This window comes from Schistocerca gregaria, chromosome 8, assembly GCF_023897955.1.
Source record: "Schistocerca gregaria isolate iqSchGreg1 chromosome 8, iqSchGreg1.2, whole genome shotgun sequence".
In the NCBI taxonomy this organism is placed as follows: domain Eukaryota; kingdom Metazoa; phylum Arthropoda; class Insecta; order Orthoptera; family Acrididae; genus Schistocerca; species Schistocerca gregaria.
In genome coordinates this window covers 16,949,966-16,971,115 of record NC_064927.1, presented here as the reverse complement: position 1 = coordinate 16,971,115, position 21,150 = coordinate 16,949,966, and the positions used below count along the sequence as shown (strand labels likewise).

At 45.8% G+C, this 21,150-nt stretch overlaps 7 non-coding genes across 7 annotated transcripts; all 7 read left to right on the top strand.

Moving 5' to 3' along the window:
* Positions 1-1,309: 1,309 nt before the first annotated feature.
* Trnak-cuu (transfer RNA lysine (anticodon CUU)) lies at positions 1,310-1,382 on the top strand. Its single transcript has one exon. It is a non-coding gene; the product is annotated as a tRNA-Lys (tRNA).
* Positions 1,383-4,309: 2,927 nt separating this feature from the next.
* On the top strand, positions 4,310-4,382 carry Trnak-cuu (transfer RNA lysine (anticodon CUU)). The gene has a single exon. It is a non-coding gene; the product is annotated as a tRNA-Lys (tRNA).
* A 1,433-nt stretch (positions 4,383-5,815) lies between these two features.
* On the top strand, positions 5,816-5,888 carry Trnak-cuu (transfer RNA lysine (anticodon CUU)). Its single transcript has one exon. It is a non-coding gene; the product is annotated as a tRNA-Lys (tRNA).
* Positions 5,889-8,821: 2,933 nt separating this feature from the next.
* On the top strand, positions 8,822-8,894 carry Trnak-cuu (transfer RNA lysine (anticodon CUU)). The gene has a single exon. It is a non-coding gene; the product is annotated as a tRNA-Lys (tRNA).
* Positions 8,895-13,454: 4,560 nt separating this feature from the next.
* Trnak-cuu (transfer RNA lysine (anticodon CUU)) lies at positions 13,455-13,527 on the top strand. The gene has a single exon. It is a non-coding gene; the product is annotated as a tRNA-Lys (tRNA).
* A 1,419-nt stretch (positions 13,528-14,946) lies between these two features.
* Positions 14,947-15,019, top strand: Trnak-cuu (transfer RNA lysine (anticodon CUU)). Its single transcript has one exon. It is a non-coding gene; the product is annotated as a tRNA-Lys (tRNA).
* A 1,235-nt stretch (positions 15,020-16,254) lies between these two features.
* On the top strand, positions 16,255-16,327 carry Trnak-cuu (transfer RNA lysine (anticodon CUU)). Its single transcript has one exon. It is a non-coding gene; the product is annotated as a tRNA-Lys (tRNA).
* Positions 16,328-21,150: the final 4,823 nt, after the last annotated feature.

Genomic DNA, 21,150 nt, shown 5'->3' with positions numbered 1-21,150 from the left:
AGCCTCACATGGCGAAGAAGCCAAACATCATTTCATTTCCCTAACTGTCACAGTAAATTTGAAAAAAAATCAGTCGATATAGCATAGAAGCTCGCCGAAGAAGGCATAAAAGGAGAGCGAATGGATGGGCTGTGTGGGGAGAAGGGAGGCCCAAAAGTAAAATAAAAAATAAAAAGAAAAACAAAAAAAGGTAAAAAAAAGAAAAAAAAAGACAAAACAAAAAAAAAGAAAAAAAAGTAGTAGAGCACTGGACTAGTAAACCAAGGGTCGTGAGTTCCATCCTCAAAGGAAGAAGTCGAATTTTGGAAATCAGTTGCGCGTCGTGGCCGTATAGCTAACAGTATCTGTGATGACGAACAATTAGCGACATGCCTTTTATTAAGAATTACTCTCAGATGTGATTAAGGCGAATGGCGCAGAAAAAGCCTTTGCCAAAGCGGTACAGCATAAGGTGGGACGAGGCAGTCTGAATTACATTTTATAGATGTATTTCTCACATATGTCAGAGCCTCTCGCGGTCGTCGTCGTCCCCGCCGCCGCTTCTGCAGAAGTAGCAAATGGCCATCGTGGCAAATGCGGCGAGGCACGCCCTGCCTTCGATTCCGTATGCACAAAGTGTGTGGTCTTGTTTCCCAGTCTATATTTGGTCGGTCACGTAAGAGGTTGAATGTAACGAATGGGTGGGAAAGAGCAAGGGCAGCGGCTGTGTAGAACGAAAACACAAATTATCAGGGGTGTGAGCGTTTCGAGATGAGTCATATACAAGTTTCACTTGGTCGTCAGTGACTGTGTGGCCTAATGGAAAAGGCGTCGGACTTCGGATCTGAAGATTACAGGTTCGAATGCTGTCACGCTCGTGTTTTATCAGTTCTGAAAAAGAAACATACCGTTTTAATGTAGCATTTGAGCAGTACGAAACCGTCTGAATGTTGCTGTTGACCATTTTCTGCTTGGAGATGCTTTTGAGCTTGAAACACACACTACAAGACCGGTGTTAACTAGCGAAATGGTCGGCAGAGTGCCGTCACGGTGAGTTTCCACTGGCACTTGCACATCTAAAACAACGTCGGAAAGTAACTCGTTCGCCTTTTGAGTCACATCAAGTATGAGTGTTAATTTTGACGCCACTAGCTCTGCAGGTTGTAATGCAACTCCTTTACCTCTCAGAAATGATTATGAAATAAAAGTGAAGTACGTGACGAGTGTGACGTTAGGAAAACATTAGACAGCATGGAGAGATTCTCTATGGGACCACCCAACCCAAACGAGTACTGTGTGACGTGCTGCCCGGCAAGTATTCACTGAAGCAGCCCGGCTAGCTCAGTCGGTATAGCATGAGACTCTTAATCTCAGGGTCGTGGGTTCGAGCCCCACGCTGGGCGGAACGGAATTTTGTTCCGCTGCAGATGTAAGTTACCGTTTTTCTGATTAACGTGATGTAATGGAAATAGCAACTTTAAACTTTGCCTATGTCTCTGTCAGTCGCAAGGAAACTGTATTTGAAGGTGAAGGTGATTTTGTAGACATGTGTGAAAGACATGTTCTGAAATGGAAGTGTTGTTGTTTGGAGAGGACATCGGTTACGTGTCAGATGTGTAGCCAAGCAGTAATGGGTCGCCATAGCTGCAAATATTAGTCGGTAATATGAAGTGTTGTCAGCTGAAGTCTGATGATCCAGACGACCGTAAGGACGAAGTACGCAAAAGTACCACTAGGCCGCGCCTCTTTAGCTCATTGGTAGAGCACTGGTCTAGTAAACCAAGGGTCGTGAGTTCCATCGTCAAAGGAAGAAGTCGAATTTTGGAAATCAGTTGCGCGTCGTGGCCGTATAGTTAACAGTATCTGTGATGACGAACAATTAGCGACATGCCTTTTATTAAGAATTACTCTCAGATGTGATTAAGGCGAATGGCGCAGATAAAGCCTTTGCCAAAGCGGTACAGCAAAAGGTGGGACGAGGCAGTCTGAATTACATTTTATAGATGTATTTCTCACATATGTCAGAGCCTCTCGCGGTCGTCGTCGTCGTCGTCGTCGCCGCCGCCGTTGCTGCAGAAGTAGCAAATGGCCATCGTGGCAAATGCGGCGAGGCACGCCCTGCCTTCGATTCCGTATGCACAAAGTGTGTGGTCTTGTTTCGCAGTCTATATTTGGTCGGTCACGTAAGAGGTTGAATGTAACGAATGGGTGTGAAAGAGCAAGGGCAGCGGCTGTGTAGAACGAAAACACAAATTATCAGGGGTGTGAGCGTTTCGCGATGAGCCATATACTAGTTGCATTTGGTCGTCAGTGATTGTGTGGAATAATGGATAACTCGTCGGACTTCGAATCTGAAGATTACAGGTTCGAATGCTGTCACGCTCGTGTTTTTTCAGTTCTGAAAAAGAAACATACAGTTTTAATGTAGCATTTGAGCAGTACGAAACCGTCTGAATGTTGCTGTTGACCATTTTCTGCTTGGAGATGCTCTTGAGCTTGAAACACACACTACAAGACCGGTGTTAACTAGCGAAATGGTCGGCAGAGTGCCGTCACCGCGAGTTTCCACTGGCACTTGGACATCTAAAACAACGTCGGAAAGTAACTCGTTCGCCTTTTGAGTCACATCAAGTCTGAGTGTTAATTTTGACGCCACTAGCTCTGCAGGTTGTCATGCAATTCCTTTACCTCTCAGAAACGATTATGAAATAAAAGTGAAGTACGTGACGAGTGTGACGTTAGGAAAACATTAGGCAGCATGGAGAGATTCTGTATGGGACCACCCAACCCAAACGAGTACTGTGTGACGTGCTGCCCGGCAAGTACTCACCGAAGGACCCCGGCTAGCTCAGTCGGTATAGCATGAGACTCTTAATGTCAGGGTCGTGGGTTCGAGCCCCACCCTGGGCGGAACGGAATTTTGTTCCGCTGCAGATGTAAATTACCGTTTTTCTGATTAACGTGATGTAATAGAAATAGCAACTTTATCTTTGCCTACGTCTCTGTCGGTCGCAAGGAAACTGTATTTGAAGGTGAAGGTGATTTTGTAGACATGTGTGAAAGACATGTTCTGAAATGCAAGTGTTGTTGTTTGGAGAGGACATCGGTTACGTGTCAGATGTGTAGCCAAGCAATAATGGGTCGCCATAGCTGCAAATAGTAGTCGGTAATATGAAGTGTTGTCAGCTGAAGTCTGATGATCCAGACGACCGTAAGGACGAAGTACGCAAAAGTACCTCTAGGCCGCGCCTCTTTAGCTCAGTGGTAGAGCACTGGTCTAGTAAACCAAGGGTCGTGAGTTCCATCCTCAAAGGAAGAAGTCGAATTTTGGAAATCAGTTGCGCGTCGTGGCCGTATAGCAAACAGTATCTGTGATGACGAACAATTAGCAACATGCCTTTTATTGAGAATTACTCTCAGATGTGATTAAGGCGAATGGCGCAGATAAAGCCTTTGCCAAAGCGGTACAGGATAAGGTGGGACGAGGCAGTCTGAATTACATTTTATAGATGTATTTCTCACATATGTCAGAGCCTCTCGCTGTCGTCGTCGCCGCCGCCGCTTTTGCAGAAGTAGCGAATGGCCATCGTGGCAAATGTGACGAGGCACGCCCTGCCTTCGATTCCTACGCACAAAGTGTGTGGTCTTGTTTCGCAGTCTATATTTGGTAGGTCACGTAAGAAGTTGAATGTAACGAATGGGTGGGAAAGAGCAAGGGCAGCGGCTGTGTAGAACGAAAACACAAATTATCAGGGGTGTGAGCGTTTCGAGATGAGTCATATACAAGTTGCACTTGGTCGTCAGTGACTGTGTGGCCTAATGGATAAGGCGTCGGACTTCGGATCTGAAGCTTACAGGTTCGAATGCTATCACGCTCGTGTTTTATCAGTTCTGAAAAAGATACATACCGTTTTAATGTAGCATTTGAGCAGTACGAAACCGTCTGAATGTTGCTGTTGACCATTTTCTGCTTGGAGATGCTCTTGAGCTTGAAACACACACTACAAGACCGGTGATAACTAGCGAAATGGTCGGCAGAGTGCCGTCACCGCGAGTTTCCACTGGCACTTGCACATCTAAAACAACGTCGGAAAGTAACTCGTTCGCCTTTTGAGTCAAATCAAGTATGCGTGTTAATTTTGACGCCACTAGCTCTGCAGGTTGTCATGCAATTCCTTTACCTCTCAGAAATGATTATGAAATAAAAGTGAAGTACGTGACGAGTGTGACGTTAGGAAAACATTAGGCAGCATGGAGAGATTCTGTATGGGACCACCCAACCCAAACGAGTACTGTGTGACGTGCTGCCCGGCAAGTACTCACCGAAGGACCCCGGCTAGCTCAGTCGGTATAGCATGAGACTCTTAATGTCAGGGTCGTGGGTTCGAGCCCCACGCTGGGCGGAACGGAATTTTGTTCCGCTGCAGATGTAAATTACCGTTTTTCTGATTAACGTGATGTAATGGAAATAGCAACTTTAAACTTTGCCTACGTCTCTGTCAGTCGCAAGGAAACTGTATTTGAAGGTGAAGGTGATTTTGTAGACATGTGTGAAAGACATGTTCTGAAATGCAAGTGTTGTTGTTTGGAGAGGACATCGGTTACGTGTCAGATGTGTAGCCAAGCAGTAATGGGTCGCCATAGCTGCAAATATTAGTCGGTAATATGAAGTGTTGTCAGCTGAAGTCTGATGATCCAGACGACCGTAAGGACGAAGTACGCAAAAGTACCGCTAGGCCGCGCCTCTTTAGCTCAGTGGTAGAGCACTGGTCTAGTAAACCAAGGGTCGTGAGTTCCATCCTCAAAGGAAGAAGTCGAATTTTGGAAATCAGTTGCGCGTCGTGGCCGTATAGCAAACAGTATCTGTGATGACGAACAATTAGCGACATGCCTTTTATTGAGAATTACTCTCAGATGTGATTAAGGCGAATGGCGCAGATAAAGCCTTTGCCAAAGCGGTACAGGATAAGGTGGGACGAGGCAGTCTGAATTACATTTTATAGATGTATTTCTCACATATGTCAGAGCCTCTCGCTGTCGTCGTCGTCGTCGTCGTCGCCGCCGCCGCTTTTGCAGAAGTAGCGAATGGCCATCGTGGCAAATGTGGCGAGGCACGCCCTGCCTTCGATTCCGTACGCACAAAGTGTGTGGTCTTGTTTCCCAGTCTATATTTGGTCGGTCACGTAAGAGGTTGAATGTAACGAATGGGTGGGAAAGAGCAAGGGCAGCGGCTGTGTAGAACGAAAACACAAATTATCAGGGGTGTGAGCGTTTCGAGATGAGTCATATACTAGTCGCACTTGGTCGTCAGTGACTGTGTTGCCTAATGGATAAGGCGTCGGACTTCGGATCTGAAGATTACATGTTCGAATGCTGTCACGCTCGTGTTTTATCTGTTCTGAAAAAGAAACATACCGTTTAATGTAGCATTTGAGCAGTACGAAACCGTCTGAATGTTGCTGTTGACCATTTTCTGCTTGGAGATGCTCTTGCGCTTGAAACACACACTACAAGACCGGTGTTAACTAGCGAAATGGTCGGCAGAGTGCCGTCACCGCGAGTTTCCACTGGCACTTGCACATCTAAAACAACGTCGGAAAGTAACTCGTTCGCCTTTTGAGTCACATCAAGTATGAGTGTTAATTTTGACGCCACTAGCTCTGCAGGTTGTCATGCAATTCCTTTACCTCTCAGAAATGATTATGAAATAAAAGTGAAGTACGTGACGAGTGTGACGTTAGGAAAACATTAGGCAGCATGGAGAGATTCTGTATGGGACCACCCAACCCAAACGAGTACTGTGTGACGTGCTGCCCGGCAAGTATTCACCGAAGCACCCCGGCTAGCTCAGTCGGTAGACAATGAGACTCTTAATCTCAGGGTCGTGGGTTCGAGCCCCACGCTGGGCGGAACATAATTTTGTTCCGCTGTAGATGTAAATTACCGTTTCTCTGATTAACGTGATGTAATGGAAATAGCAACTTTAAAATTTGCCTACGTCTCTGTCAGTCACAAGGAAACTGTATTTGAAGGTGAAGGTCATTTTGTAGACATGTGTGAAAGACATGTTCTGAAATGCAAGTGTTGTTGTTTGGAGAGGACATCGGTTACGTGTCAGATGTGTAGCCAAGCAGTAATGGGTCGCCATAGCTGCAAATATTAGTCGGTAATATGAAGTGTTTTCAGCTGAAGTCTGATGATCCAGACGACCGTAAGGACGAAGTACGCAAAAGTACCGCTAGGCCGCGCCTCTTTAGCTCAGTGGTAGAGCACTGGACTAGTAAACCACTGGTCGTGAGTTCCATCCTTAAAGGAAGAAGTTGAATTTTGGAAATCAGTTGCGCGTCGTGGCCGTATAGCAAACAGTATCTGTGATGACGAACAATTAGCGACATGCCTTTTATTAAGAATTACTCTCAGATGTGATTAAGGCGAATGGCGCAGATAAAGCCTTTGCCAAAGCGGTACAGCAAAAGGTGGGACGAGGCAGTCTGAATTACATTTTATAGATGTATTTCTCACATATGTCAGAGCCTCTCGCGGTCGTCGTCGTCGTCGTCGTCGTCGTCGCCGCCGCCGTTGCTGCAGAAGTAGCAAATGGCCATCGTGGCAAATGCGGCGAGGCACGCCCTGCCTTCGATTCCGTATGCACAAAGGGTGTGGTCTTGTTTCGCAGTCTATATTTGGTCGGTCACGTAAGAGGTTGAATGTAACGAATGGGTGTGAAAGAGCAAGGGCAGCGGCTGTGTAGAACGAAAACACAAATTATCAGGGGTGTGAGCGTTTCGCGATGAGCCATATACTAGTTGCATTTGGTCGTCAGTGATTGTGTGGCCTAATGGATAACTCGTCGGACTTCGAATCTGAAGATTACAGGTTCGAATGCTGTCACGCTCGTGTTTTTTCAGTTCTGAAAAAGAAACATACAGTTTTAATGTAGCATTTGAGCAGTACGAAACCGTCTGAATGTTGCTGTTGACCATTTTCTGCTTGGAGATGCTCTTGAGCTTGAAACACACACTACAAGACCGGTGTTAACTAGCGAAATGGTCGGCAGAGTGCCGTCACCGCGAGTTTCCACTGGCACTTGCACATCTAAAACAACGTCGGAAAGTAACTCGTTCGCCTTTTGAGTCACATCAAGTCTGAGTGTTAATTTTGACGCCACTAGCTCTGCAGGTTGTCATGCAATTCCTTTACCTCTCAGAAACGATTATGAAATAAAAGTGAAGTACGTGACGAGTGTGACGTTAGGAAAACATTAGGCAGCATGGAGAGATTCTGTATGGGACCACCCAACCCAAACGAGTACTGTGTGACGTGCTGCCCGGCAAGTACTCACCGAAGGACCCCGGCTAGCTCAGTCGGTATAGCATGAGACTCTTAATGTCAGAGTCGTGGGTTCGAGCCCCACCCTGGGCGGAACGGAATTTTGTTCCGCTGCAGATGTAAATTACCGTTTTTCTGATTAACGTGATGTAATAGAAATAGCAACTTTATCTTTGCCTACGTCTCTGTCGGTCGCAAGGAAACTGTATTTGAAGGTGAAGGTGATTTTGTAGACATGTGTGAAAGACATGTTCTGAAATGCAAGTGTTGTTGTTTGGAGAGGACATCGGTTACGTGTCAGATGTGTAGCCAAGCAGTAATGGGTCGCCATAGCTGCAAATATTAGTCGGTAATATGAAGTGTTGTCAGCTGAAGTCTGATGATCCAGACGACCGTAAGGACGAAGTACGCAAAAGTACCTCTAGGCCGCGCCTCTTTAGCTCAGTGGTAGAGCACTGGTCTAGTAAACCAAGGGTCGTGAGTTCCATCCTCAAAGGAAGAAGTCGAATTTTGGAAATCAGTTGCGCGTCGTGGCCGTATAGCAAACAGTATCTGTGATGACGAACAATTAGCAACATGCCTTTTATTGAGAATTACTCTCAGATGTGATTAAGGCGAATGGCGCAGATAAAGCCTTTGCCAAAGCGGTACAGGATAAGGTGGGACGAGGCAGTCTGAATTACATTTTATAGATGTATTTCTCACATATGTCAGAGCCTCTCGCTGTCGTCGTCGCCGCCGCCGCTTTTGCAGAAGTAGCGAATGGCCATCGTGGCAAATGTGGCGAGGCACGCCCTGCCTTCGATTCCTACGCACAAAGTGTGTGGTCTTGTTTCGCAGTCTATATTTGGTAGGTCACGTAAAAAGTTGAATGTAACGAATGGGTGGGAAAGAGCAAGGGCAGCGGCTGTGTAGAACGAAAACACAAATTATCAGGGGTGTGAGCGTTTCGAGATGAGTCATATACAAGTTGCACATGGTCGTCAGTGACTGTGTGGCCTAATGGATAAGGCGTCGGACTTCGGATCTGAAGCTTACAGGTTCGAATGCTATCACGCTCGTGTTTTATCAGTTCTGAAAAAGAAACATACCGTTTTAATGTAGCATTTGAGCAGTACGAAACCGTCTGAATGTTGCTGTTGACCATTTTCTGCTTGGAGATGCTCTTGAGCTTGAAACACACACTACAAGACCGGTGATAACTAGCGAAATGGTCGGCAGAGTGCCGTCACCGCGAGTTTCCACTGGCACTTGCACATCTAAAACAACGTCGGAAAGTAACTCGTTCGCCTTTTGAGTCAAATCAAGTATGCGTGTTAATTTTGACGCCACTAGCTCTGCAGGTTGTCATGCAATTCCTTTACCTCTCAGAAATGATTATGAAATAAAAGTGAAGTACGTGACGAGTGTGACGTTAGGAAAACATTAGGCAGCATGGAGAGATTCTGTATGGGACCACCCAACCCAAACGAGTACTGTGTGACGTGCATCCCAGCAAGTATTCACCGAAGCAGCCCGGCTAGCTCAGCCGGTAGAGCATGAGTCTCTTAATGTCAGGGTCGTGGGTTCGAGCCCCACGCTGGGCGGAACGGAATTTTGTTCCGCTGCAGATGTAAATTACCGTTTTTCTGATTAACGTGATGTAATGGAAATAGCAACTTTAAACTTTGCCTACGTCTCTGTCAGTCGCAAGGATACTGTATTTGAAGGTGAAGGTGATTTTGTAGACCTGTGTGAAAGACATGTTCTGAAATGCAAGTGTTGTGGTTTGGAGAGGACATCGGTTACGTGTCAGATGTGTAGCCAAGCAGTAATGGGTCGCCATAGCTGCAAATATAAGTCGGTAATATGAATTGTTGTCAGCTGAAGTCTGATGATCCAGACGACCGTAAGGACGAAGTACGCAAAAGTACCGCTAGGCCGCGCCCATTTAGCTCAGTGGTAGAGCACTGGACTAGTAAACCAAGGGTCGTGAGGTCCATCCTCAAAGGAAGAAGTCCAATTTTGGAAATCAGTTGCGCGTCGTGGCCGTATAGCAAACAGTATCTGTGATGACGAACAATTAGCGACATGCCTTTTATTAAGAAATACTCTCAGATGTGATTAAGGCGAATGGCGCAGATAAAGCCTTTGCCCAAGCGGTACAGCATAAGGTGGGACGAGGCAGTCTGAATTACATTTTATAGATGTATTTCTCACATATGTCAGAGCCTCTCGCGGTCGTCGTCGTAGTCGTCGTCGTCGCCGCCGCCGCTTCTGCAGAAGTAGCAAATTGCCATCGTGGCAAATGCGGCGAGGCACGCCCTGCCTTCGATTCCGTATGCACAAAGTGTGTGGTCTTGTTTCCCAGTCTATATTTGGTCGGTCACGTAAGAGGTTGAATGTAACGAATGGGTGGGAAAGAGCAAGGGCAGCGGCTGTGTAGAACGAAACCACAAATTATCAGGGGTGTGAGCGTTTCGAGATGAGTCATATACAAGTTACACTTGGTCGTCAGTGACGGTGTGGCCTAATGGATAAGGGGTCTGACTTCGGATCTGAAGATTACAGGTTCGAATGCTGTCACGCTCGTGTTATATCAGTTCTGAAAAAGAAACATACCATTTTAATGTAGCATTTGAGCAGTACGAAACCGTGTGAATGTTGCTGTTGACCGTTTTCTGCTTGGAGATGCTCTTGAGCTTGAAACACACACTACAAGACCGGTGTTAACTAGCGAAATGGTCGGCAGAGTGCCGTCACCGCGAGTTTCCACTGGCACTTGCACATCTAAAACAACGTCGGAAAGTAACTCGTTCGCCTTTTGAGTCACATCAAGTATGAGTGTTAATTTTGACGCCACTAGCTCTGCAGGTTGTCATGCAATTCCTTTACCTCTCAGAAATGATCATGAAATAAAAGTGAAGTACGTGACGAGTGTGACGTTAGGAAAACATTAGGCAGCATGGAGAGATTCTGTATGGGACCACCCAACCCAAACGAGTACTGTGTGACATGCTACCTGGCAATTATTCATCGAAGCAGCCTGGGTAGCTCAGTCGCTAGAGCATGAGACTCTTAATCTCACTGTCGGGGGTTCGAGTAGCACGCTGGGCGGAACAGAATTTTCTTCCGCTGCAGATGTAAATTACCGTTTTTCTGATTAACGTCATGTAATGGAAATAGCAACTTTAAACGTTGCCTACGTCTCTGTCTGTCACAGGGAAACTGTATTTGAAGGTGAAGGTGATTTTGTAGACATGTGTGAAAGACATGTTCTGAAATGCAAGTGTTGTTGTTTGGAGAGCACATCGGTTACGTGTCAGATGTGTAGCCAAGCAGTAATGGGTCGCCATAGCTGCAAATATTAGTCGGTAATATGAAGTGTTGTCAGCTGAAGTCTGATGATCCAGACGACCGTAAGGACGAAGTACGCAAAAGTACCGCTAGGCCGCGCCTCTTTAGCTCAGTGGTAGAGCACTGGTATAGTAAACAAAGGGTCGTGAGTTGCATCCTCAAAACAATTAGCGACATGCCTTTTATTAAGAATTACTCTCAGATGTGATTAAGGCGAATGGAGCAGATAAAGCCTTTGCCAAAGCGATACACCATAAGGTGGGACGAGGCAGTCTGAATTACATTTTATAGATGTATTTCTCACATATGTCAGAGTCTCTCGCGGTCCTCGTCGTCGTCGTCGTCGTCGTCGTCGTCGCCGCCGCCGCCGCTTCTGCAGAAGTAGCAAATGGCCACCATAGCAAATGCGGCGAGGGACGCCCTGCCTTCGATTCCGTATGCACAAAGTGTGTGGTCTTTTTTCCCAGTCTATATTTGGTCGGTCACGTAAGAGGTTGAATGTAACGAATGGGTGGGAAATAGCAAGGGGCAGCGGCTGTGTAGATCGAAAACACGTATCATCAGGGGTGTGAGCGTTTCGAGATGAGTCATATACAAGTTGCACTTGGTCGTCAGTGACTGTGTGGCCTAATGGAAGGCCGCGCCCCTTTAGCTCAGTGGTAGAGCACTGGACTAGTAAACCAAGGGTCGTGCGTTCCATCCTCAAAGGAAGAATTCGTATTTTCGGCCAACTATAGACAAGTACTAACTACCATACGAGCTAGTGTACGGACACATAGTATTCGACAATTAAATGAAATTCAGAGAGTGTCTTTAGCGAACGTCTCTATTACTTCCAAAGTCAATTATGTCGCCCAGATACTGCCAATACCCGCCGGCATCGCCAAACAAATTATGTCAGCAACAGGCTATTTTGTGAGCCGTGGCCACATATTTAAAATCCAGTATGACACTCTGACGCTCGCCACTAGTAATGGCGGCTTAAACTTAACGAATGTTACTAAAAAGTTGCAGGCTCTGTTCATATCCAATACGTTTCAACAATGGAGACAATCCGGCAGCTGTATCGCCGCGCACTTGCTATCTGAAATAGCTCCAGATGACCTCTCTCCACCCATTAATGTGCAGCACATACCGAGCGGACTTTACCATTTACGATGGTTTTTAATAGAATATAGCTACCTACATTCAAGAATTCCGGAAAAAGACATGACAAACGTAAAAGAAATATATGGCAAATTGATGGGAGAAAAGAAGAACGACAAAATAGAACAAAACTATCCATGTTCTAACTGGAAAGTGATATGGGCAAATATTCATAACCGTAACTTAGCTACTCATCTGAAAGCAACATGGTACTTTGTTGTAAATAGGAAAGTTGCAACCAACTCGAAACTTCATACGATCCACTTAGCGGATTCGCCTTTGTGTGCAACGTGTAGTTTAATTGATAACGAAGAACATCGTTTCGTGTGTGACAAGGTTAAAGATATATGGCTGAATGTCCGACGAAAGCTGGCACTCATCCTTCGAACGTCACCTAACGCTATAACGCCTGCGGACTTTTTGACACCGGATGATGTACCCTTTCCTAACACGAAACGCAACGCAGTCAATTGGCTGAAAGCGGCAACGGTACATTACCTCTTCACGACGGAAGAGAAAAGCCAAGAGGATTTTTGGATCTATCTGCTAACTGAGCATCACATGTTACTGAAGACTAGTAAATATAAAGAAACATACGCAAATTTTTTAATCAAGACCTTGATGTAAAAGAATTAACAAGAAATATCTGCGGACACAGAAGACAAACGTAAGAGAGTGTTCACCACTACTAACTTACTTTACAATAGTGGAAAAAAAAAATTATTTTAGTTTTTACCGGAATTGCCGTTCTTTGAGTTCAACGTTTATTAATTTATTTTTCAAGAAGCCATTATAAATAGTTGCTTCTCACCGAATATGGTTTGCTTTTTAAGCATTTTCAGAGAGAAGAGGCAGTTTCGGAATGCCCTCTGACGTTTCTTTGTCAAGGAAGCCTATTTGCTTTAAGTGTGACAACAAAAAACAGCGATGAAGAAGGAAACAAACTGAACATAACTTCTGTTTCTACCTACTGAAGACTTCATTCTTTTTTCACATTATCAATAAGCCCAAAGAAGGGGTACATTAGTTTCTCCACGATAAAGGGATTAACTTTGTCTCATCAGTTTATGGTTATGTACATGGCGTGAGAAGCCGACGCCGTGGAAGGCGAATTATGGAGAGCGCAAGGATGGGCTAAAAGGGGTGATGGGAGGCCCTAAAAAAAAAAAAAAAATGGATAAGGCGTCGGACTTCGGATCTGAAGATTACAGGTTCGAATGCTGTCACGATCGTGTTTTATCGTTTCTGAATAAGAAACATAGCGTTTTAATGGAGCATTTGAGCAGTACGAAACCGTCTGAATGTTGCTGTTGACCATTTTCTGCTTGGAGATGCTCTTGAGCTTGAAACACACACTACAAGACCGGTGTTAACTAGCGAAATGGTCGGCAGAGTGCCGTCACCGCGAGTTTCCACCAGCACTTCCACATCTAAAACAACGTCGGAAAGTAACTCGTTCGCCCTTTGAGTCCCATCAAGTATGAGTGTTAATTTTGACGCCACTAGCTCTGCAGGTTGTCATGCAATTCCTTTACCTCTCAGAAATGATTATGAAATAAAAGTGAAGTACGTGACATTAGGCAGCATGGAGAGATTCTGTATGGGACCACCCAACCCAAACGATTACTGTATGACGTGCTGCCCGGCAAGTATTCACCGAAGCAGCCCGACTAGCTCAGTCGGTAGAGCATGAGACTCTTAATCGCAGGGTCGTGGGTTCGAGCCCCACGCTGGGCGGAACGGAATTTTGTTCCGCTGCAGATGTAAATTACCGTTTTTCTGATTAACGTGATGTAATGGAAATAGCAACTTTAAACTTTGCCTACGTCTCTGTCAGTCGCAAGGAAACTGTATTTGAAGGTGAAGGTGATTTTGTAGACATGTGTGAAACACATGTTCTGAAATGAGAGTGTTGTTGTTTGGAGAGGACATCGGTTACGTGTCAGATGTGTAGCTAAGCAATAATGGGTCGCCATAGCTGCAAATATTAGTCGGTAATATGAAGTGTTGTCAGCTAAAGTCTGATGATCCAGACGACCGTAAGGACGAAGTACGCAAAAGTACCGGAAGCACGCGCCCCTTTAGCTCAGTGGTAGAGCACTGGACTAGTAAACCAAGGGTCGTGAGTTCCATCCTCAAAGGAAGAACTTGAATTTTTTAAATCAGTTGCGCGTCGTGGCCGTATAGCAAACAGTATCTGTGATGACGAACAATTAGCGACATGCCTTTTATTAAGAATTACTCTCAGATGTGATTAAGGCGAATGGCGCAGATAAAGCCTTTGCCAAAGCGGTACAGCATAAGGTGGGACGAGGCAGTCTGAATTACATTTTATAGATGTATTTCTCACATATGTCAGAGCCTCTCGCGGTCGTCGTCGTCGTCGTCGTCGTCGTCGCCGCCGCAGCTTCTGCAGAAGTAGCAAATGGCCATCGTGGCAAATGCGGCGAGGCACGCCCTGCCTTCGATTCCGTATGCACAAAGTGTGTGGTCTTGTTTCCCAGTCTATATTTGGTCGGTCACGTAAGAGGTTGAATGTAACGAATGGGTGGGAAAGAGCAAGGGCAGCGGCTGAGTAGAACGAAAACACAAATTATCAGGGGTGTGAGCGTTTCGAGATGAGTCATATACAAGTTGCACTTGGTCGTCAGTGACTGTGTGGCATAATGGATAAGGTGTCGGACTTCGGATCTGAAGATTACAGGTTCGAATGCTGTCACGCTCGTGCTTTATCATTACTGAATAAGAAACATACCGTTTTAATGTAGCATTTGAGCAGTACGAAACGGTCTGAATGTTGCTGTTGACCATTTTCTGCTTGGAGATGCTCTTGAGCTTGAAACACACACTACAAGACCGGTGTTAACTAGCGAAATGGTCGGCAGAGTGCCGTCACTTCGAGTTTCCACTAGCACTTGCTCATCTAAAACAACGTCGGAAAGTAACTCGTTCGCCTTTTGAGTCACATCAAGTATGAGTGTTAATTTTGACGCCAATAGCTCTGCAGGTTGTCATGCAATTCCTTTACCTCTCAGAAATGATTATGAAATAAAAGTGAAGTACGTGACATTAGGCAGCATCGAGAGATTCTGTATGGGACCACCCAAACCAAACGAGTACTGTGTGACGTGCTGCCGGCAAGTATTCACTGAAGCAGCCTGGCTAGCTCAGTCGGTAGAGCATGAGACTCTTAGTCTCAGGGTCGTGGGTTCGAGCCCAACGCTGGGCGGAACGGAATTTCGTTCCGCTGCAGATGTAAGTTACCGTTTTTCTGATTAACGTGATGTAATGGAAATAGCAACTTTAAACTTTGCCTACGTCTCTGTCAGTCGCAAGGAAACTGTATTTGAAGGTGAAGGTGATTTTGTAGACATGTGTGAAACACAGAGCACAGAGCACTCAGTGGTAGAGCACTGGACCAATGAACCAAGGGTCGTGAGTTCCATCCTCAAAGGAAGAACTTGAATTTTGGAAATCAGTTGCGCGTCGTGGCCGTATAGCAAACAGTATCTGTGATGACGAACAATTAGCGACATGCCTTTTATTAAGAATTACTCTCAGATGTGATGAAGGCGAATGGCGCAGATAAAGCCTTTGCCAAAGCGGTACAGCATAAGGTGGGACGAGGCAGTCTGAATTACATTTTATAGATGTATTTCTCACATATGTCAGAGCCTCTCGCGGTCGTCGTCGTCGTCGTCGTCGCCGCCGCCGCTTCTACAGAAGTAGCAAATGTCCATCGTGGCAAATGCGGCGAGGCACGCCCTGCCTTCGATTCTGTATGCACAAAGTGTGTGGTCTTGTTTCCCGGTCTATATTTGGTCGGTCACGTAAGAGGTTGAATGTAACGAATGGGTGGGAAAGAGCAAGGGCAGCGGCTGTGTAGAACGAAAACACAAATTATCAGGGGTGTGAGCGTTTCGAGATGAGTCATATACAAGTTGCACTTGGTCGTCAGTCACTGTGTGGCCTAATGGATAAGGCGTCGGACTTCGGATCTGAAGAGTACATGTACGAATGCTGTAACGCTCGTGTTTAATCAGTTCTGAAAAAGAAACATACCGTTTTAATGTAGCATTTGAACAGTACGAAACCGTCTGAATGTTGCTGTTGACCATTTTCTGCTTGGAGATGCTCTTGAGCTTGAAAAACACACTACAAGACCGGTGTTAACTAGCGAAATGGTCGGCAGAGTGCCGTCACCGCGAGTTTCCACTGGCACTTGCACATCTAAAACAACGTCGGAAAGTAACTCGTTCGCCTTTTGAGTCACATCAAGTATGAGTGTTAATTTTGACGCCACTAGCTCTGCAGGTTGTCATGCAATTCCTTTACCTCTCAGAAATGATTATGAAATAAAAGTGAAGTACGTGACATTAGGCAGCATGGAGAGATTCTGTATGGGACCACCCAACCCAAACGAGTACTGTGTGACGTGCTGCCCGGCAAGTATTCACCGAAGCAGCCCGACTAGCTCAGTCGGTAGAGCACGAGACTCTTAATCACAGGGTCGTGGGTTCGAGCCCCACGCTGGGCGAAACGGAATTTTGTTCCGCTGCAGATGTAAGTTACCGTTTTTCTGATTAACGTGATGTAATGGAAATAGCAACGTTAAACTTTGCCTACGTCTCTGTCAGTCGCAAGGAAACTGTATTTGAAGGTGAAGGTGGTTTTGTAGACATGTGTGAAAGACATGTTCTGAAATGCAAGTGTTGTTGTTTGGAGAGGACATCGGTTACGTGTCAGATGTGTAGCCAAGCAGTAATGGGTCGCCATAGCTGCAAATATTAGTCGGTAATATGAAGTGTTGTCAGCTGAAGTCTGATGATCCAGATGACCGTAAGGACGAAGACGCAAAAGTACCGCTAGCACGCGCCCCTTTAGCTCAGTGGTAGAGCACTGGACTAGTAAACCAATGGTCGTGAGCTCCATCCTCAAAGGAAGAACTTGAATTTTGGAAATCAGTTGCGCGTCGTGGCCGTATAGCAAACAGTATCTGTGATGACGAACAATTAGCGACATGCCTTTTATTAAGAATTACTCTCAGATGTGATTAAGGCGAATGGCGCAGATAAAGCCTTTGCCAAAGCGGTACATCATAAGGTGGGACGAGGCAGTCTGAATTACATTTTATAGATGTATTTCTCACATATGTCAGAGCCTCTCGCGGTCGTCGTCGTTGTCGTCGTCGCCGCCGCCGCTTCTGCAGAAGTAGCAAATGGCCATCGTGGCAAATACGGCGAGGCACGCCCTGCCTTCGATTCTGTATGCACAAAGTGTGTGGTCTTGTTTCCCAGTCTATATTTGGTCGGTCACGTAAGAGGTTGAATGTAACGAATGGGTGGGAAAGAGCAAGGGCAGCGGCTGTGTAGAACGAAAACACAAATTATCAGGGGTGTGAGCGTTTCGAGATGAGTCATATACAAGTTTCACTTGGTCGTCAGTGACTGTGTGGCCTAATGGATAAGGCGTCGGACTTCGGATCTGAAGATTACAGGTTCGAATGCTGTCACGCTCGTGTTTTATCAGTTCTGAAAAAGAAACATAGCGTTTTAATGTAGCATTTGAGCAGTACGAAACCGTCTGAATGTTGCTGTTGACCATTTTCTGCTTGGAGATGCTCTTGAGCTTGAAACACACACTACAAGACCGGTGTTAACTAGCGAAATGGTCGGCAGAGTGCATCACCACGAGTTTCCACTGGCACTTGCACATCTAAAACAACGTCGGAAAGTAACTCGTTCGCCTTTTGAGTCACATCAAGTATGAGTGTTAATTTTGACGCCACTAGCTCTGCAGGTTGTCATGCAATTCCTTTACCTCTCAGAAATGATTATGAAATAAAAGTGAAGTACGTGACATTAGGCAGCATGGAGAGATTCTGTATGGGACCACCCAACCCAAACGAGTACTGTGGGAAGTGCTGCCCGACAAGTATTCATCGAAGCAGCCCGACTAGGTCAGTCGGTAGAGCATGAGACTCTTAACCACAGGGTCGTGGGTTCGAGCCCCACGCTGGGCGCAACGGAATTTTGTTCCGCTGCAGATGTAAATTACCGTTTTTCTGATTAACGTGATGTAATGGAAAAAGCAACTTTAAACTTTGCCTAAGTCTCTGTCAGTCGCAAGGAAACTGTATTTGAAGGTGAAGGTGATTTTGTAGACATGTGTGAAAGACATGTTCTGAAATGCAAGTGTTGTTGTTTGGAGAGGACATCGGTTACGTGTCAGATGTGTAGCCAAGCAGTAATGGGTCGCCATAGCTGCAAATATTAGTCGGTAATATGAAGTGTTGTCAGCTGAAGTCTGATGATCCAGATGACCGTAAGGACGAAGTACGCAAAAGTACCGCTAGGACGCGCCCCTTTAGCTCAGTGGTAGAGCACTGGACTAGTAAACCAAGTGTCGTGAGTTCCATCCTCAAAGGAAGAACTTGAATTTTGGAAATCAGTTGCGCGTCGTGGCCGTATAGCAAACAGTATCTGTGATGACGAACAATTAGCGACATGCCTTTTATTAAGAATTACTCTCAGATGTGATTAAGGCGAATGGCGCAGATAAAGCCTTTGCCAAAGCGGTACAGCATAAGGTGGGACGAGGCAGTCTGAATTACATTTTATAGATGTATTTCTCACATATGTCAGAGCCTCTCGCGGTCGTCGTCGTCGTCGTCGTCGTCGTCGTCGTCGTCGTCGTCGCCGCCGCCGCTTCTGCAGAAGTAGCAAATGGCCTTCGTGGCAAATGCGGCGAGGCACGCCCTGCCTTCGATTCCGTATGCACAAAGTGTGTGGTCTTGTTTCCCAGTCTATATTTGGTCGGTCACGTAAGAGGTTGAATGTAACGAATTGGTGGGAAAGAGCAAGGGCAGCGGCTGAGTAGAACGAAAACACAAATTATCAGGGGTGTGAGCGTTTCGAGATGAGTCATATACAAGTTGCACTTGGTCGTCAGTGACTGTGTGGCCTAATGGATAGTTCCGCTTGAGACGCGACAGCGATCGGACGTGCTGTGTATTCGATCCGCCGTTACCCTCGGGTTGTGAATATTTACCTTCTGTGTGTGACGTTTCTTTGTCTTCTGTTTTTCGTTGTTTCTTTGCCTTAGTGTTTGTTTTGTGTCTTGCGTTGTATTGCGGCTTTTGCCGCATTAATTAAGTGTTATGGCTTCCCGGTTTTTTTCCGCGGAAGTGTAGTCTCAGTTTTCAGTTTAACAAGGCTACCAGGAATGTCCAACCGACATCGTTGGATATTCACGAATGGATTGTGGACACGATTGGCATTACATCGGACCAGGTACATACGGCGTATTTTGATACAGAATTATACTGCTTTTTTGTGAAATTGTTGAACTCGGTTTTGCTGGATAAGATATTACTTAAACATGGTGAGCAAGTGTCGTTCCGTCATAGGGATGGTTCTGTTAGCAGTGTTACTGTCTCAAATGCTGAAATTACGTATACCACAGTTCGGGTTTATAATTTACCCCCTGAAGTTGACAACAGCTATCTTAAGGAAGCTTTGCTTGGTTATGGTACTGTTCGGTCAATTCGAAATGAACGTTGGTCTGCACAACATAAGCTGCAATTTTATAATGGTGTCAGATCAGTTGAAATGCATATTAAGTCTAATATACCGTCCCATCTGATTGTATGTGGTTATCGTGTACATCTTACTTATGAGGGGCAGCTTGGTACATGTTTCCTATGTAATGAACATGGTCATGTTCGAGCTAATTGCCCTAAGCGGGTATTTGTGCTTAAAAATGGCCTAGCACAGCGCCGCAAATTAACGGTTGCCGATCTTGTGCCAGCAGCTTCCTCCACTGTTTCCTATCTGCCTCCTGCAGTAGCTTCTTCACAACAGGTGTCACCCTCCCCTGATGCAGGTTTTCCTCCGCTACCCACTCGCCCAGACGTATCGGCTGCTCCTATACCGATTCCGTCTGTTACCAACAACAAACGCCGTCGTGCTAGTGATACCGGTAGCACTGATGACGAAGCTGCTGTTTCGCAGCCGGTTTGCGAATCTGATGAGAGAATTCCAGAATCTCCCATGACTGTTTCGGAATCTGTTCCCGCTGTCTCTCCTGCTTTGCCTGATGACATCAAACTTGCTGCCATGCCGTCGGCGCAAGAGCCACAACATTCGGTCGAGGTGTTGTTGACATCCCCACCGCCACAGGCATCACAACATGTTGACGACACTTCGGTGGAGACGGCTGTTTGTCGGAAAACCGCTCCTAGAACTGCGCGCTCCGCATCAGCAGACTCCAAACCTATCTTACCACCTCCTACACTTCCAATACCTACACATTCTGAAACCGGTGCCGATGTTCCTGATGCAGTTTTCCCCTTGATGGCTCCTCCTTCTGACTCCTCTCGCCCTGCTAATCCTTCGGACGCTTTGGTTGACGTGCCTGATCTCGAACCCCCCACTCCGCCTGCTCTTGAATCTGGTGTGCATCAGATACGTCGTCGGGTGAAAGTGCCCCCCAATCTCCACGCGGTGCGGAAGAAACATAAGCATGCGAAGGACGACTCCGATTCCGTTGATTCTGGACAATCACCCTCTGCCATGTCTGATGTTGATGATATGGATGTAGTTGCTTCTAGTGTGGTGTAATTTGGGTTCATTTCCCATTTTTTGGTTGATGTTGCAGGCGTACACGTTTATTACCTTAAATATAAATGGCATTCAATCTGCTCTGAAGTTAGCGTCTCTGCAGCAGTTTATTTATGACTCTGCAGCTGATATTGTTTTCCTGCAGGAAGTCTCCGTTACACACCTGTTTGTTCCTGGTTTTCGTACTATTATAAATTTTGCACCTGAGTTTTCTGCAGGTACTGCTTTCCTAATTCGTGACGGTATCCCCGTTACCGAAATTGAGCTTTTAGACTCGGGACGGGGCATTGGTTGTCGGTTATTTGACACGACCTTGGTTAACATTTACGCCCCCTCTGGTTCTAGCAAGCGGCAGGAAAGGTCTCGTTTTTATAAAGAGGATCTGATTTACCTTCTACGAAAAAATCCTGCGACCTTGATATTGGGGGGCGATTTTAATTGTGTGTTACAAGCTAAAGACCAATCCCCTCATTTTAATTATTGTTTCGAGCTACATTCTCTTGTACGTCAATTACGACTACGCGATGCGTGGGAGGTTAAACACCCCACTTTAGTTAAATTTACATTTTTTACTGCCACCTCAAGTAGTCGACTTGACCGATTGTATATTTCTGATCCCCTTAGTGTTTCTGTTTTAGATGTAGATGTTATTCCAGCCAGTTTTACGGATCATTGTGCCCTTGCTGTTATAATTAATTTGGAGCGTCAACCTCTTAAACTTTATAGGCCGCTGTGGAAA